At 42.2% G+C, this 15,685-nt stretch overlaps 1 non-coding gene across 1 annotated transcript; it reads right to left on the minus strand.

Moving 5' to 3' along the window:
* Positions 1-5,292: 5,292 nt before the first annotated feature.
* LOC132638955 (small nucleolar RNA R71) lies at positions 5,293-5,398 on the minus strand. Its single transcript, XR_009582010.1, has one exon. It is a non-coding gene; the product is annotated as a small nucleolar RNA R71 (small nucleolar RNA).
* Positions 5,399-15,685: the final 10,287 nt, after the last annotated feature.

The raw sequence follows: 15,685 nt of genomic DNA on the forward strand, positions 1-15,685 counted from the left end.
TTAGGAAGATTATATAGCATATGAGCATATCATCTAAAGAGAGAATCAACATCAAAACCTCAAGGTAAATCCAAGGATAGTGATGGTTCTTGCTTCCTTTCAAAGTTGTGGTGAAATTGGTCTTAGAGAGAGAGTTGAGTAAAGGTGAAATTCTACTACTACAAGATTTTGCGGGCTTGAGGGGAAACGTTAGTGGTTAAGGAGACGTGAAGGCATATAAGGCTAACCCTTTGTTTCAAAAGGCATGATTCCTATGTTATGATCCCATACATGCTATCCATATTACTATTACTCCTAACATTGCTAGAAGTCCACCATTTTCAAGATTCTTATGATGACTGCATGTTTAGTGATACCAAAGTCTGAAGTTCTTAATGATCTCATGATACTATTGAGCTTGCCACATGATTACCGATTTTATTCACTATTGTTGATCTCACCTTATAATAGTTGTTCTTTCAAGGTGAGGTAGCGATGGTGATGATTCCACAATGACACATCGGAGGTTACCGAACGTACCTATATGATCAAGCTGTCTACTTATATATATATATAGATATATATATATATGGATTTTGTTTTGAAAGTAAAAGTTAGCATGCATGGTATCCGTCTAAAGAGGCAATCAAATGTACAGGTTATCTCTTTTACCTCATGCCCTCATATCTTTATTATGTTGTTGTTCATGTTTTACATACTCAGTACATTATTTGAACTGACGTCCTTTTGCTTGTGGACGCTGCGTTCATGCTCGCAGGTAGGCAGGGAGACGAATTAGATCCTTAAGAGCTCCATCAGCGGAGTCTCAGGAGTGCTCCATTTTCTTCGGAGCTGCAGTTTATTGGTACTACTCTTTTGTGTACATGTTTGGGCATGGCGGGGTCATGTCCGGTCTTTATGACTTCTAGCATTTTGTAGAGAGGCTCATAGACATGTGTGTGTACAGTTAGACGTCTCATAACCTCATCGGTTCATATATTGTCTATCATTTGTTGTAGCCTTGTGGGCTTGTATATATGTATACAGGGCGAAGTTGATGATTATCATATAAATAAGCGTTTATTTGAGTATTTGTACCCGTCCAGGTTATGATAATTGTGAGTTAGATATGTGGTCCACCGAGATACGATTAAAGAAGCATGCTAGGTGGTGCTCGATAGGCTAGCTCCGGGTGCCCGTCATGGCCCTCGGGTTAGGTCGTGACATAATAGTTCAAGAAAATCATCATACTTGCTTAGTTCTATAACCTAGCCATCAAGTAGGATGCAATGAATGGAAGGTAAAGACCTAGCAATCTAAGTAATCCCTCTTACTTAGTCTTACTGACTCAGCGAGCTTACAAACCTTGCTGAACTCGAGTGTGAACTACTGCGAATTGACAAACCTCGTGTAGTGATCCTTAGTTGTATCAACACGAAGCTGTAGTGTTAGAACAACATGGAGCTAGTTCTAAAGGGAAATATTGTCAACATAGTAGCAAAGCTTAATAAGGGAAGAAGCTAATCAAGAACTGAAGATAAAGTAAGCTGGACTATTGAAGAGTATTTGAAGCTGCTCCAGATCTGATGATGAAGTAAGCTGGAAACATTATCCTTTGAAGATATATATGAAGCTGCTATGTGTTTGTCGTCATAAAAAATGGAGAAATTGTTGAGTAGTTGCTAACTCAATAATTATGATTGATACATTTGTCACGACCCAACCCGCCATGACTGGCACCCACACTAACTCCGAGTGGGCGAACCAACACAAAAGTCATCTATTCATTCTAGTCCATTTTTATATAACTAATTCAAGCACAAGATAATGAAATTAAATCATGCCATAAAACGATGAAGTAAATGCGGAAGTCATAACTATTACATCTCCAAAAATCCGAAAGTCACCGTACAAGGACTCTAATCTAAAACATGTCTAAGAAATGTAAATTGTCTAAACAAATAACCACAATATCTGGAGTAGGAATAAACATCGTAGAAGAAGATCTTCGGGCGGCTTGGCATGGATAGAAGCTCACCCTAAATCTATCAGCGAATGGCCTCAACGCTAGATTTGAGGTCGGGTAGCAGTCTCTGGATCACAATCTGCACTCAAAAGAATGCAGCAAGGTAGTATCAGTACAAACATTATGTACCGGTAGATATCATAGGCCGATCAAGATTAGTATCATGCACACATCATAAAACCAATAAAATAGACAAGCCAGTCAACAACATGAAACCAATAATCCAACAATAAGTCAACCAAGGATATTACGAATCAAGTCACCCAAAGATATCAAGGATCAAATCAATAGAAACAACAAATGGGAACAACTCTACCAACAATAACCATATACTCATTGTACACACATGCTGACTGATGTCATTGCTCAGTATTCATAACCTGAAGGGGACCCATGGTGTCCATGTACCATTCGTTTCAGATACTTATCGGACTCGAGCCATAAATCCTCCACTCCGAAAAGAACCTCGGACACGGTCCACATCATGTACCACTCGTTTTCAAAGCGAACCTCGGACCACGAATTCATAATCTAGGTCACATCCTCACCCCGGTCAAATGTGCCTTTTCATATATATACATTAGTATTTCCTGTCCTCTTATTTTCAATAATCAAATCATCATTTTGTATCCCAATTTCACCGAGAAGATAATATTAACTTCTCACCACAGCAACATCAAACTGTAGGTTCCAACACAATGAATAGTGGTATGAAGCCCACACAGTCACTGAAATAATTGCATATAGGAGTTCAACCACACACACATATCATGTTTGATGACTAGACATTCTTTCTCCTATCGATTTCACATCACATACAATCAATTAATCAAAGTCTAACACAAGTACACTGTAACCTACCTCAAACATAGAGTTGGAACAATGCGAATCACTCCGCTACAGCTTTTCCCTACCGTAAAGCCTCGGAACGCTCAAAGTATAGAAATTAGAATGCTCAATGAGTCATAATTACTCCAATCAAAAAATTAATTCAATAACACTCTTCCCTTTAGCCCTATTCCCATGGGTGAATGATTTCTAGGTGTAAAACAACCTAACAATGGCCTTAGTAACCACCAATCATCAATTTATAAAGATATTTAATCAAAACATCAATTACAATTAGTTTCCATCATCAAGCTACCATTTTTATGAAACCCTCAGTCTCAATTCACTTAGTTAATGGCTCTAATAGTTCAATTCTTGATTAAAAGGAGTTAACCCAAGCCATTAGATGATAAACACATCATAACAATCATAATCCATCAATTGTAGAAGGTCTATTAGGTTCTAGGGTAATTATTACTAATTCACCATTGGAGACCCATAAAAGGGATGATAATGATGGAGATGATAACGTAATGATTGAAGGGGATGGTTGAGACTTACCTCCCAAGAATATTCTTGCCCTAGCTTGGAAATTCGCCCTAGGTGCTTGTGGGAACTGTTTCGGATTTTATGAATAAAGAATTCGAAACTAAGTGTTTAAAAATCGAGATTTTGCCCCTATCGACCACTGCGGTGGTCAAATCACCGCTGCAGCGGTCTCGCTATAGCTGCCAAGTGCCCGCTATAGCGGACCAAAAAGAAACTAATCTCCGCCATAGTGACCCTGATCCCGCTATAGCGGACACTGGGGACACCGACTGACCGCTTGCGGTGAGAAGATGGCCGCTACAGCGGTCTCGCCATAGCGGTAATACTTCCACTGCAGCGGTACCACTGGAGCAGTGAGCTCGCTAATTTCACAGTTTTTCAACTCCACCACCCAACATTTCATCTGAGGCCTCACAAACACAAATAAACATGCATGATGTGGCGTGATTTTACGCCACAATCGATGCTTTTTTACTCTAAGTTTTACTTGTTTTTAAGCAAGCCTATGTGATTTTACGTGGTTTTTAGTGTTTTTCAGGTAAAGGAACAAATTCGGCACAATCACAGTTGAAGTGCAGAACCAGGTCGTAAATTGAGGTTTACGGCGCGTATTCTACAATACGGGCCGTATTTCATGGTCGTGTTAAAGGATCCTAGAAACAGAAAGTCTAGCTGAGAAGATGGTGATTTACGAGCTGAGTTTACGGACCGTATTTCAGTTTACGGTCCGTATTCCATCTCGTATTTAGTCATTCAAGCATCTGGCAGAAAGTCTAAGATTAGGAAAGTGAAAGACGACCAAGTAGTTTACGGACCGTAAAATACTTTACGGTCCGTATTTTGGAAGGTTAAGTTGCACACAACTGAGAGAACGACGTGGGCGTAAACCATTTTTACGGTCCGTAAAGTGATTTACGGACCGTATTTCATCATGACGGGAATGAAGTGCAAAATCTGTAACTTATGTATTTTCAAAACTTATAAATAGTCATTGTAGGGTTTTAATAGATATCATTCATTATATTTTTGTCTCGACTTAGAATATTAAATTCTCTCTAGTTTTTGAAGATTCAAACATCAATTCAAGTATTACCAATTCATTTTTCATTCCAAAGTAAGCAATTATGAATTCTTCAACTTCTTATTTTTTGTTCTTTGTCATGAGTAGCTAAATTCCCTTACTAGGGTTATGAACCCAATGATGGGTATTTGGTGATTGAGTTTGTGATTGATATACAAATAATGGATTATTAGGGTTTAATTATTCTTCATTCTTCATTCATAATTAATGGTTGCAAACATTGATTAAAACCATAAACCCTAATTTATTTGGGAAAATAACTAGGGTTGGTAAGAATAATTAACAAGAACTCAAAGCTTTAAACTTTGTTTAATAAATTCACTTAGGAATAAGAAGAATTTACTTGGCATGATTAATCGTTCGTCATTATCACTTTCTTATATTTGGGAAAATCATAGAAAGATATAATCTTTATTTATTGGGAAATAGTAGAGATCCACATAGAGATTAAGTGCATTCATATAATGATCCATTATAAGTATATCAAGACCAACACCCATGATCATACACCCTATCTAGCGGGGACACAACCTTAGTTTCTTTTACTATAAATTTCCACCAAAGCAATATTTTAGCAATTAGTCATAGAAACAACCAACTTTTATACAAATTATCGGATTAAGACATTAGACCTAGAACCTAGCATCTACGACTTTAGTAACCTTTTCACACCATATTCCCTATGGGATTCGACCCTAACCTCGTTGGGTTACTATATTTGACAACGTCCGCGTTATACCATTAATAGGTGTAATTTGAGCGTATCAAATTTTGGCGCCAACGGTAGCTGTTTTTCTTACAAAGTGGTACCCCCCTAGCAAGAAGGCTGAGATTCGCGACAAGATATATGAATTCAAGCAGCGACCGGGGGAACAACTATATGAAGCCTGGGAGAGGTTCAAAGAGTATTTGCAGAAGAGCCCGAATCATGGTTTTCCGGAAAATATATTGATGGAGAAGTTCTACATAGGGTTAGATCCAGTGACACAGTCAGTAGCTAACAATGCAGCTGATGGGTGTTTTATGAACAAGACCTTTCGACGAGTGACCATCATACTTAACAAGCTGACAACTCATAATCAGGCTTGGCACTCAAACAATGCTGATGTGGTACCATATGGTAGTGCTATGCTCCAGAATATAGTGAAGGAGAATCAGGATACCCAACAAACATTGGCAGAGCTTGCAACAAATATTTCCTTGCTGACGAAGAAGTTCGATGAATCTCAGATCAAAAAAGTAAATGTTTGTGAGGATGATGTAGTTTTGCCAAAAGGGATGTACCGTGCTCAAGATGGTCCATTCCTTGATGGGCCACCCATGCAGGTTGAAGATGCCAATTATGTTAATAACTCTCAAGGGGGTTATCAAAGACAGAATTACCAAGGTGGCTATCAAAATCAGAATCAATGGAGACCTCAGCAAGGTCAAGGTGCTTACAACAACTCTGGGAACTACAACAATAACTATGGTGGTGCGAACCAAGGGAGCTACAACAATAACAACAATTTTGGGAACAAGAGTTCCAATCCTTATATACCACCGAAAGGGCAGTCATCAGAGCAGGGTAGTTCGAAAGTTGAAGCAATGCTTGAGAAGATTCTGGCAAATCAATCGAAGTCTGAAAGGACTTATCTGGGCTGACAGAAACAATGGGTTCTCATACAGCGGCTATTCAAAAGCTTGAGTCGCAAATGAGGGATATTTCTAGAGAGCAGCACCCTCCTAAAAAGGGAGGACTTCCAAGTGACACCATCCCAAATCCGAAGAATGGGGGAGGCGGTTTGAACAATGTGTTTGCCATTACTACTAGAAGTGGTAAAACAATACAGGGAGCTGCTGAGAAGGTGATTGATCTTGAGCAGATAGATGAAGAGAATGGGGTGCAGTCTGAAGCACCTACTATTACTGATGAGATTCCTACTGACAGGAAGGTGGCTGATATTCCAGAGATGATTAGGGAAGCTGATGACACGAGCAAGCAGGTTGTAAAAGGGGCTCTCCGCCCTTTGACACAACTTTTCAAATCTAAACCTCCCTTTCCTCAAAGGTTGGTAAAGAAGCAGGAAGATGTTAAGTTTGAGAAGTTTTATGATCAGCTAAAGCAGTTATCTCTGAATTTTCCCTTTTTGGAAGCTGTCAAGGAGATGCCGGGTTTTGCGAAATATTTGAAGGAATTGCTAACCAAGAAGAAAACGGTGCAGCATGCCACCGTGAGTTTGACTCACACCGTGAGTTCCATCATTTCAACTACAACTGTGCAGAAAAAGGGAGATCCTGGGGCGTTCACCATTCCTTGTTCTATTGGGCACCATGATTTTGCTCGCGCGTTGTGTGATAATGGGGCGAGTATAAATTTGATGCCCCTTGCTATATATAAACAATCAGGTTTGGGGATGCCAAGGCCGACTACAATGAGATTGCAGATGGCTGATAGGTCTATCAAAAGACCTGTTGGGGTGGTTGATGATGTAATCGTGCGAGTTGGTGATTTTATGTTGCCCGCTGATTTTGTTATTCTTGACTGTGCTGTTGATCGGGACATTCCTATCATTCTGGGGCGACCTTTCCTTGCTATAGGGAGGGCTTTGATGGATTTTGAGAAAAATGAAATAAAGTTCCGAGTCAACAATGAAGAAGTGACCTTTCAGGCTAGCCGAGGGATGAAGTTTCCAAGTGCTTACGAGAGTATTTCGGTAGTTGATTCATTCGATGTTGTTGATGAAGCAGTGGAGTTCAAGATGGAAAAAGAGAGTTTGGGTGAGGCTTTGGCTGGCATTCTGATGAATTTCGATGCTGAAGACATGGAAGGCTATGAGGAGACAGTTAATTCACTTGTTGGGTTGGGCTCATACACATACCACCCAAAGAAACTGAATCTTGATCTGGAAAATAGAACAACTCCTCCAGCAAAGCCTTCGATCATGGAGCCACCTAAGTTGGAGCTTAAGCAGCTCCCATCACACCTGAAATATGAGTTCCTTGGTCCGAAAAATACACTACCGGTGATTGTTTCAGCCTTATTGACTGAGGGGCAGATTGTGCAGCTTTTGGAGGTATTGAGGGAGTATAGGCGGGCTATTGGTTGGACCATAGCAGATATTCGAGGTATCCCATCTGGGATCTGTGAGCACAAAATTCAGTTGGAGGAGGGCAGCAAACCAAGTGTAGAGCATCAGAGGCGACTAAACGAGAATATGGAAGAGGTCGTCAAGAAAGAGATCATCAAATGGCTAGATGCAGGCGTGGTTTACCCAATTGCTGATAGTAAATGGGTGAGCCCGGTCCAATGTGTTCCTAAGAAGGGTGGCATCACTGTTGTGCCGAATGCGAAGAATGAGTTGATCCCGACCAGAACTGTCACCGGATGGAGAGTTTGCATGGATTATCGCAAGCTCAATACATCCACTTGCAAGGACCATTTCCCTATGCCCTTCATTGATCAGATGCTTGACAGGTTAGCAGGGCGTTCCTACTATTATTTCCTTGATGGTTATTCAGGCTACAACCAGATCAACATCACTTTGGAGGATCAGGAGAAGACCACCTTTACTTGTCCTTATGGGACATTTGCATTCAGCCGGATACCGTTTGGTTTGTGTAATGCACCAGCCACTTTTCAGAGGTGCATGATGTCAATCTTCTCTGACATGGTAGAGGACTTCTTGGAGGTATTCATGGATGATTTTTCGGTAGTGGGTGATTCATTTGAAGACTGTCTTGGCCATCTGGGTCAAGTGCTCAAAAGGTGTGAGGAGACCAATCTGGTGCTCAATTGGGAGAAATGCCATTTTATGGTGAGGGAAGGAATCGTCCTCGGTCACAAAATCTCTGAAAAGGGAATCGAGGTCGATCAAGCAAAAATTGATGTGATCTCCAAACCTCCTCCACCTATCTCAGTCAAAGGTGTCTGAAGTTTCTTGGGGCATGCTGGGTTCTACAGGCGCTTCATCAAAGATTTCTCTAAAGTTGCCAATCCCTTGTGCAAGCTTCTTGAAAAAGAGGCTAAATTTGTGTTTGATGAGAAGTGCTAGAAGGCGTTTGAGGAATTAAAAGAGCGTCTCACTACTGCTCCTATTATTGTTGCTCCCGACTGGTCCCTACCATTTGAACTGATGTGTGATGCTAGTGGTTTCGCAATAGGTGCTGTGCGTGGGCAGAGGCACAATAAAATTATGCACCCGATCTATTATGCTAGCAGAACGCTGAATGCTGCACAGATGAATTACACAGTGATGGAGCAAGAGCTGCTTGCCATTGTGTTTGCCTTCGAGAAATTTCGGGCCTACTTGTTGGGGTCCAAAGTTTTGGTTTATACTGATCATCTAGCCTTGAGATACCTCATGGCAAAGAAAGAAGCAAAGCCGCGACTGATCAGATGGGTACTATTGCTGCAAGAGTTTGATTTCGAGGTAAAAGACAGAAAGGGTACTGAAAACCAGGTAGCTGACCATCTCTCTCGGCTTGAAGAAGCTGGGTGACCTTCTGATGAGCTTGATATCGATGATGCTTTTCCAGATGAAAGGGTGTTGGCTGTGTCGATGGAGGTAGCACCGTGGTATGCTGATATTTCCAATTATTTGGTAACAGGTATAGTTCCCGATGATATCAAAACTTACCAAAAGAAGAAATTCTTGTGGGATGCTCGGCAGTACTATTGGGACGAGCCTTATTTATTCCGAACATGCGCTGATAACATCATTCTAAAAGCATGCCATGACTCTCCTGTTAGGGGTCATCATAGCGGAAACCGGACTGCAGCCAAAGTACTTGAGTGCGGCTATTACTGGCCGACTATTTTTCATGATGCTAATCTTTTGGTGCGGTCCTGTGATCAATGTCAAAGGCAAGGGAATATCGGCAGAAGGCAAGAGATGCCTATGAATTTTGTTATAGAGGTAGAAGTGTTTGATGTCTGGGGGATTGACTTTATGAGACCTTTTGTGAGTTCTGGTGGAATGAAATACATCTTGGTAGCTGTGCATTATGTGTCAAAATGGGTAGAAGCGGTGGCTTTACCCAATAATGAGGCCAAGAGTGTTATGGGGTTCCTTAAGAAGAACATATTTACTCGTTTTGGTACTCCGAGGGCGATAATCAGCGATGGTGGATCCCACTTTTTCAATAAAGCGTTCGCGGGACTGATGGAGAAATATGGTGTAAAGCATAGGGTGGCAACGCCTTATCACCCTCAGACAAGTGGACAGGTTGAAATGTCCAATTAGGAGATCAAAAGTATTCTAGCAAAGACAGTGAATGCGAATAGAACTGATTGGGCCCGCAAGCTCGATGATGCTCTATGGGCATACCAGACTGCTTTCAAGACTCCAATTGGGACTTCACCCTTCAAGCTTGTATTCGGGAAAGCTTGTCACTTGCCGGTTGAACTTGAACACAAAGCTATGTGGGCGCTGAAGAAGCTGAACATTGATTGGGAGGAAGCAACAAAGCTGCGGTTGTTCCAATTAAATGAGATGGATGAATTTCGGTACCAGGCGTATGAGAGTGCAGCCCTCTATAAAGAAAGGATGAAGCAATACCATGACAAGAAGATTCTGAAGCGAGAGTTCTACAAGGGCGACTCTGTATTACTGTTTAACTCTCGGCTGAAGTTGCTATCGGGTAATCTTAAATCCAGGTGGTCTGGTCCGTTTGAGGTGGTAGGTACCTCACCCCATGGTGCGGTTGAATTGAAGTCCGGAGATGGTACTCGGACATTTAAGGTGAATGGGCAGAGATTGAAGCACTACCACGGAATGGTTTCGGAGGAGAGGGTTGTTGATCGCTACAGGTTGAAACACCTCGGAACGAACAATGATCTGGTATACCAAGATAAGGAGTGATTGGTCACCACCGTCGTGCCGCGACGTTAAATCAAGCGCTTCTTGGGAGGCAACCCAAGTGTAATGTTTATTTTTCTTTGTTGTTCTTCGTACATATAGGGTAATGGTTGTTTTGGTGCAGGGATGTATGACAGAAAAATTCTGCTGAGATGCAGGTAAGTTCAGTTGTCAAACACTGTTCTGCAACATTGCAAAAGAAGCCTGAAGTTTACGGACCGTATTTCACAATACGGCTCGTAACACTGGGCGTATTTAAAAATGCTGCAAAACAGTGAGCACTGTAATGTAACATGCTGGTTTACGACCACGTAGGACGGACCGTATTTCACAATACGGTCCGTAAACCTGAACTTAAACTAACATGAGACAATACAGTGTACTGCCTCTATAACATCTCTAAATACGGGCCGTAAATCAATTTACGGACCGTATTTAGAACAATTTAAATATATATATATATATATATATATATATATATATATATATATATATATATATAACGCAGTAATTTAAATATAACGAGCGATTGAAATCAAAGGGCAGAGACCAGTCAAGATAATTCCCTCCATTAAAACAGCACCCCCACGATTTCCCTCCATTAATTCCCCCTCCATCTTCACGTTTTCCTCTTCACCTCTCTACACCCCACGATCTCCAATCCAAAACCCTTCATCTTCCATCGTCCTAAACCACCATAAATACTCAACTCACACCCACCAACTTACTCATCTCACCAAAAATCTCTGCCCTAGGGTTGAAATTGTTTGTGCTTCAAGTTGTGTTTCTCTTCAATTCCCTGTTGCCTGTGATCAGTTAGTTCTTCATGAAAAAGGTATGATTGGTTTTCCTTATTCTTCTACATATGTGAGTTTGAATTTAGTGGTAAGTGTAATTAGGCTGGGTCTGTGAAATTAAGTGTTGATACCATGGTTAATGATCTTGTGGGGGATAATTCTTTCAAATTCTGGCGGGTCATTGTTAATTAAACCCAAATGGGTTGGAGGGCATTCCATACTTCAAAATTCAAAATTTTAAGTTTTGGTCTGCCCACCAATGGCTTGACTCTGCGGGAATTATGAAAATTGGTAGAATATGGGTGAAGTCTGAGTAACCTAAGCCCCGAACACAATGTGAAACCACGATGTGCAATGAAATTTTGAAATAAAAAAGTATGTCTGTCTGTGGTGCGTAACACGACTTCACTTTACGGACCGTATTACAATTTGTGGTCCGTATTTAAGCATGTATGAGTGAACAGATTGTTATCCAAAAGGAATCCCAGTTTACGTGCTGAGTTTACGGACCGTATTTCAGTTTACGGTCCGTATTTAAGCTTATAGAATGGGACAGAATGTTATCCACTACAAGAGCTCAGTTTACGATCGTACTTTACGGACCGTAAACCAGTTTACGGTCCGTCTTTTGTGTTTACGACCACAGAAAACACATGTATTCTGTGCACAGTCATATATTCTTATCTTTGGTTGATTGTCCATGGTAACTAATATGTGGTGTCTTTTGCAGGAATGGGTCAGAAAAGAAAAGCAGCGAGAGCGGGGGCCCACAACACGGGCAAGAAAAAGAGAGCGCGCTCGGATTCAAGGTTGATAGATGAACCTTCCACTTCGGAAGGGGAATAATCAGGATCCGAGTACGCCGAGGTTATACCGCCACCAAAAGTCCGGGGGGCCCCCACCCAAGACACAATGGCAACCACATCAACCCTGCCCTCACCCATGACTCCATCAAAGTCTGCGTCGGAAGCCTCCCAGTCTGAAGAGAAGGATTCTGACGCGGAAGCATCAAGCTGGGGGGCTGCCACCCAGACTCCACCAGAGAGTGACTCAGCAGGGCCTAGTGAGGGCAGTGATCCGGTTGATGGTACGCCGCCTAAGGGTCGTAAGCTGGTCGTCAGGACCAAACAATTGGATGAAGAAAAGTTGCGGTTCTCGGTAAAGGGGTCAAAGGAGTTGTATGACCAATGGATGGCCGGGTCTGAGACTGGTGGGCAGCCGTCGAGGAAAATATTTGAAGAACGGCGGCTGATTTTCGATGGTATTTCAGCTCACCCACAGCTGAATGATACCATCAAAGGATACAAATTAGATGCATTCACTCATGAGCCGGGAGAGTATATAGTGCGAGAGTTCTATGCATCCTATGGGGCCGTCTTGAGGTCGATGAAAAAGCCGAGTCTTGCCTGGCATCAGATCCCAATGCTGGAAAATGTGACGGTCCGGAACTCCCTGGTTGATATCTCCTCCAAAGCCATTAACAGGGTCCTGTTTGGTGATGATTTTGTGGCTCCTACTGATCTGAGCCTGTTCTTAGACAAACGAGACAGAAAGGACAACAAATCCGTCAGGGAATGGACTGCAGCACTTATCACATCTGAGCCACATGAGCAGAAATGGACTAACGATGGGAAGGTCAAGATCACTAAAAGTTGTTTGTCCACAGAGGCCAAATTTTGGTGGACCTTGCTGCAGTACAGGATCACTCCAACACAGGCAGATAATACCCTTTCCACCAATCAGGAAGTCACTATTGCCTCCTTCATGTCAAGGTACCCGATGGATATTGGGAACTGATAGCTGAGGAGCTGCATGTCCGGGCACACAAGCCCAACCAGAACATGGTATTTCCGTGCCTTATCATGGCATTGTGTCGACGGGCAAGGATAATTACGCTTCCAGATTGGGACGGTACCATTACAGCTGCACATGTAGGGGATTGGAGGAAAAACAAGCCGGTAAGAAAAAAGGACTGGGAGGCAGATCAATCCGGTGATGACGACGACACTCAGCTAGAGTTGAGTCCGAGCCGTGCTTATGGGATTGATCCAGTAGGTTCCGAGTTTGCTGCTGCTACTACTAGGCCTGAGGTTCCCACGACGGGTGTTTCGGCTACTGTTCATGCATAGGATGCCGCAGCCACACTTGGTATTTCTGAGGCAAGACCTCCACCACCACTTCCGGCCACACAGGATCCTCCTTCAGGGTCCGCCACTGCTGCTGCAACAGCCGAGCCTGCTGATCCAGAGCTGGGGTTGCTGCACTTCAGCCCGGCTAACTATAGCCAGATTGCAATCAAAGCGGTGCGGACCGAAAGGCAAGTCGATAAAATCTTGCAACAATTCAGGCCGAAGGTGGTGAAAATAGTGCAGCAGCTGGTTACTGAGGCTTCCACAGAGATCCGTGCAGATTTTGAGAAAAAACACGAGGTGTACCAAGCTAGACTTGACAGCTTTGAGGCGAGATTGTTGACTCGAGAGCAGACCGCACCCGGTGGGGAGTCTGGTTCTCTGAGGAGTGAGTTGGAGAAGCTGAAAAAGGAGCTTGAAACGCTCAAGGGGCACGGGATGATAGCCGCACCAGCCCCAGCACCACGGCCCATTCTGCCTACTACGTTTAAGGTGCTGGATTTGCTTGATTCTGAGGAGGAGACGGAGGATGCCGAACCCTCTGTCCGCGGTACTGGAAAGAGGGTCCTTGAGTCATTTGAGGACCCGAATGAGTTGGCCATGAGATTAAGGAAGACTGAAAAGAAGGACTTGTAGCAGGCAATCCTTCAGTCATTAGTTGAGCCGCAACGCCAACCAGGAGTCTTCGAGTCACCCACCGGATGCAGCGAGTCAACCATGAGATGTTCACAGCATCCAGGTACCATTTTATTGCTCCCTTGTTCTTATGATTGAAGCACTGAGACAGTGCTTGATTTTTTAGTTGGGGGTGGGACCAATGGATAGTAGAGTAGTGTAAATATGTGTTTAGGAACCCCCTCGGCTTTTCTTTGCCAGAGTTCTTTTCCTGATGGGGGTTTTTATTCTGTTGAAACTGGCATGTTTAGGATGTTGCTTAGGTTGAATAAAATAATTTTGACTTACTTGGTGTTACTTTGTAACTGATGGCATGTGTTGTGGTTTGTTGAGAATTTTTTGACCCCTCAGAAATTTTGAAAAAATGCATACTTCGAACAGTTATTGTCTGACACGATTGATTCTTTATATGACATTGTGATTATTGGGGTGTTGTGTGTGATGAATGACTACTTAGGAGGTCACAAGTGTAAAGTGATTGTCCTTATGCCGATGTGTGTGTGAGTTGTTAGTTAAATTCTGTTTACGCATGTATAATCTAGAACTTGCCTAGTTGGTCGTGTTTGAAATACGAAAGTTAGTTTGGTTGTGAAATGATCTTAGGCTTTCTTTGTGTAAATAAGTCACTGTGCCTAAATAAGCCTCTCCAAAAGCTGAAAATATCACTAGTGTCCCTTTTTGAGCCTTTTTGACCTTTTTCTTGGTTAGCCGAATGAAACCTCACCCGTTGTGAAATTCACCCATCTTCGCACCCGTTCCCTCCTTGATGCTACGAGATAGACGAGGCCAAGCTCCTAAGTTGGGGGTGAATTAAATGTGAAGTAGATGTTGAGAACAAAGGTTGGGGGTGGTGGAATTTGCTAATAGAGAGTCGATGTGGTAGTTGATTTCAATTCAAAAAAAAAAAATTGAAAATGGAAACGCAAAAAGAATTGCTAGTTGGATAGGAATAAAACCACATCGAGGTCGAAAACGTGAAAGAAAATAAAGGGGTTGAAAAAAAAAAAAAAAGGAGGCAAATCAAGGTAAAGTGATGTTGTATTTTCAAGGAGGATGAGTCACTCATAAAAAAAAAAAGTATCCTACCCGTCCCTAAGCCTACATTACAAGCCGAAACAAGTTCTAATGTGATCACAACCGAACGAGCCTAGGATGAGAACATAGAAAATAAGGGCAAGCCTATGGTATTTGCATGTGTAGATATGAACTCTTTCTGAGTGTTGAGTGTTTTTCTCTTCTCTTTCATCTTCGTCCCATTCTTGTCGTATATATGTGTGTTGGGACATTCTTTGGTCTATGTGAGGGCATAAGGAGGAGAATTGAACAAAATAAAGTGATTGTCGAAAGTAGCGTTTGTATGCACAATAGCATGTTCGATAATGTAATGTCATGTATTGAAGCTTCATGGTTAGTCAATACGTTCTTAAGTTGTGTATATTGCTTTACAATAGACAATTGGGGTGGTCAGTTGAAAGGAAACATGCATGCCAGAAGTTCCGAGTCAAAACCGATGTAGACATTATTATTCTGTGATATCTAGGTGTTAGATTGAGTCGTTGCGTGGTATGGCCTGCTTGAGGACAAGCAAATACTTTAAGTTGGGGGTGTTGATGTGGCGTGATTTTACGCCACAATCGATGCTTTTTTACTCTAAGTTTTACTTGTTTTTAAGCAAGCCTATGTGATTTTACGTGGTTTTTAGTGTTTTTCAGGTAAAGGAACAGATTCGGCACAATCACAGTTGAAGTGCAGAACCAGGTCGTAAATTGAAGTTTACGGCC

Source organism: Lycium barbarum, chromosome 4, assembly GCF_019175385.1.
Source record: "Lycium barbarum isolate Lr01 chromosome 4, ASM1917538v2, whole genome shotgun sequence".
Classification (NCBI taxonomy): Eukaryota; Viridiplantae; Streptophyta; class Magnoliopsida; order Solanales; family Solanaceae; genus Lycium; species Lycium barbarum.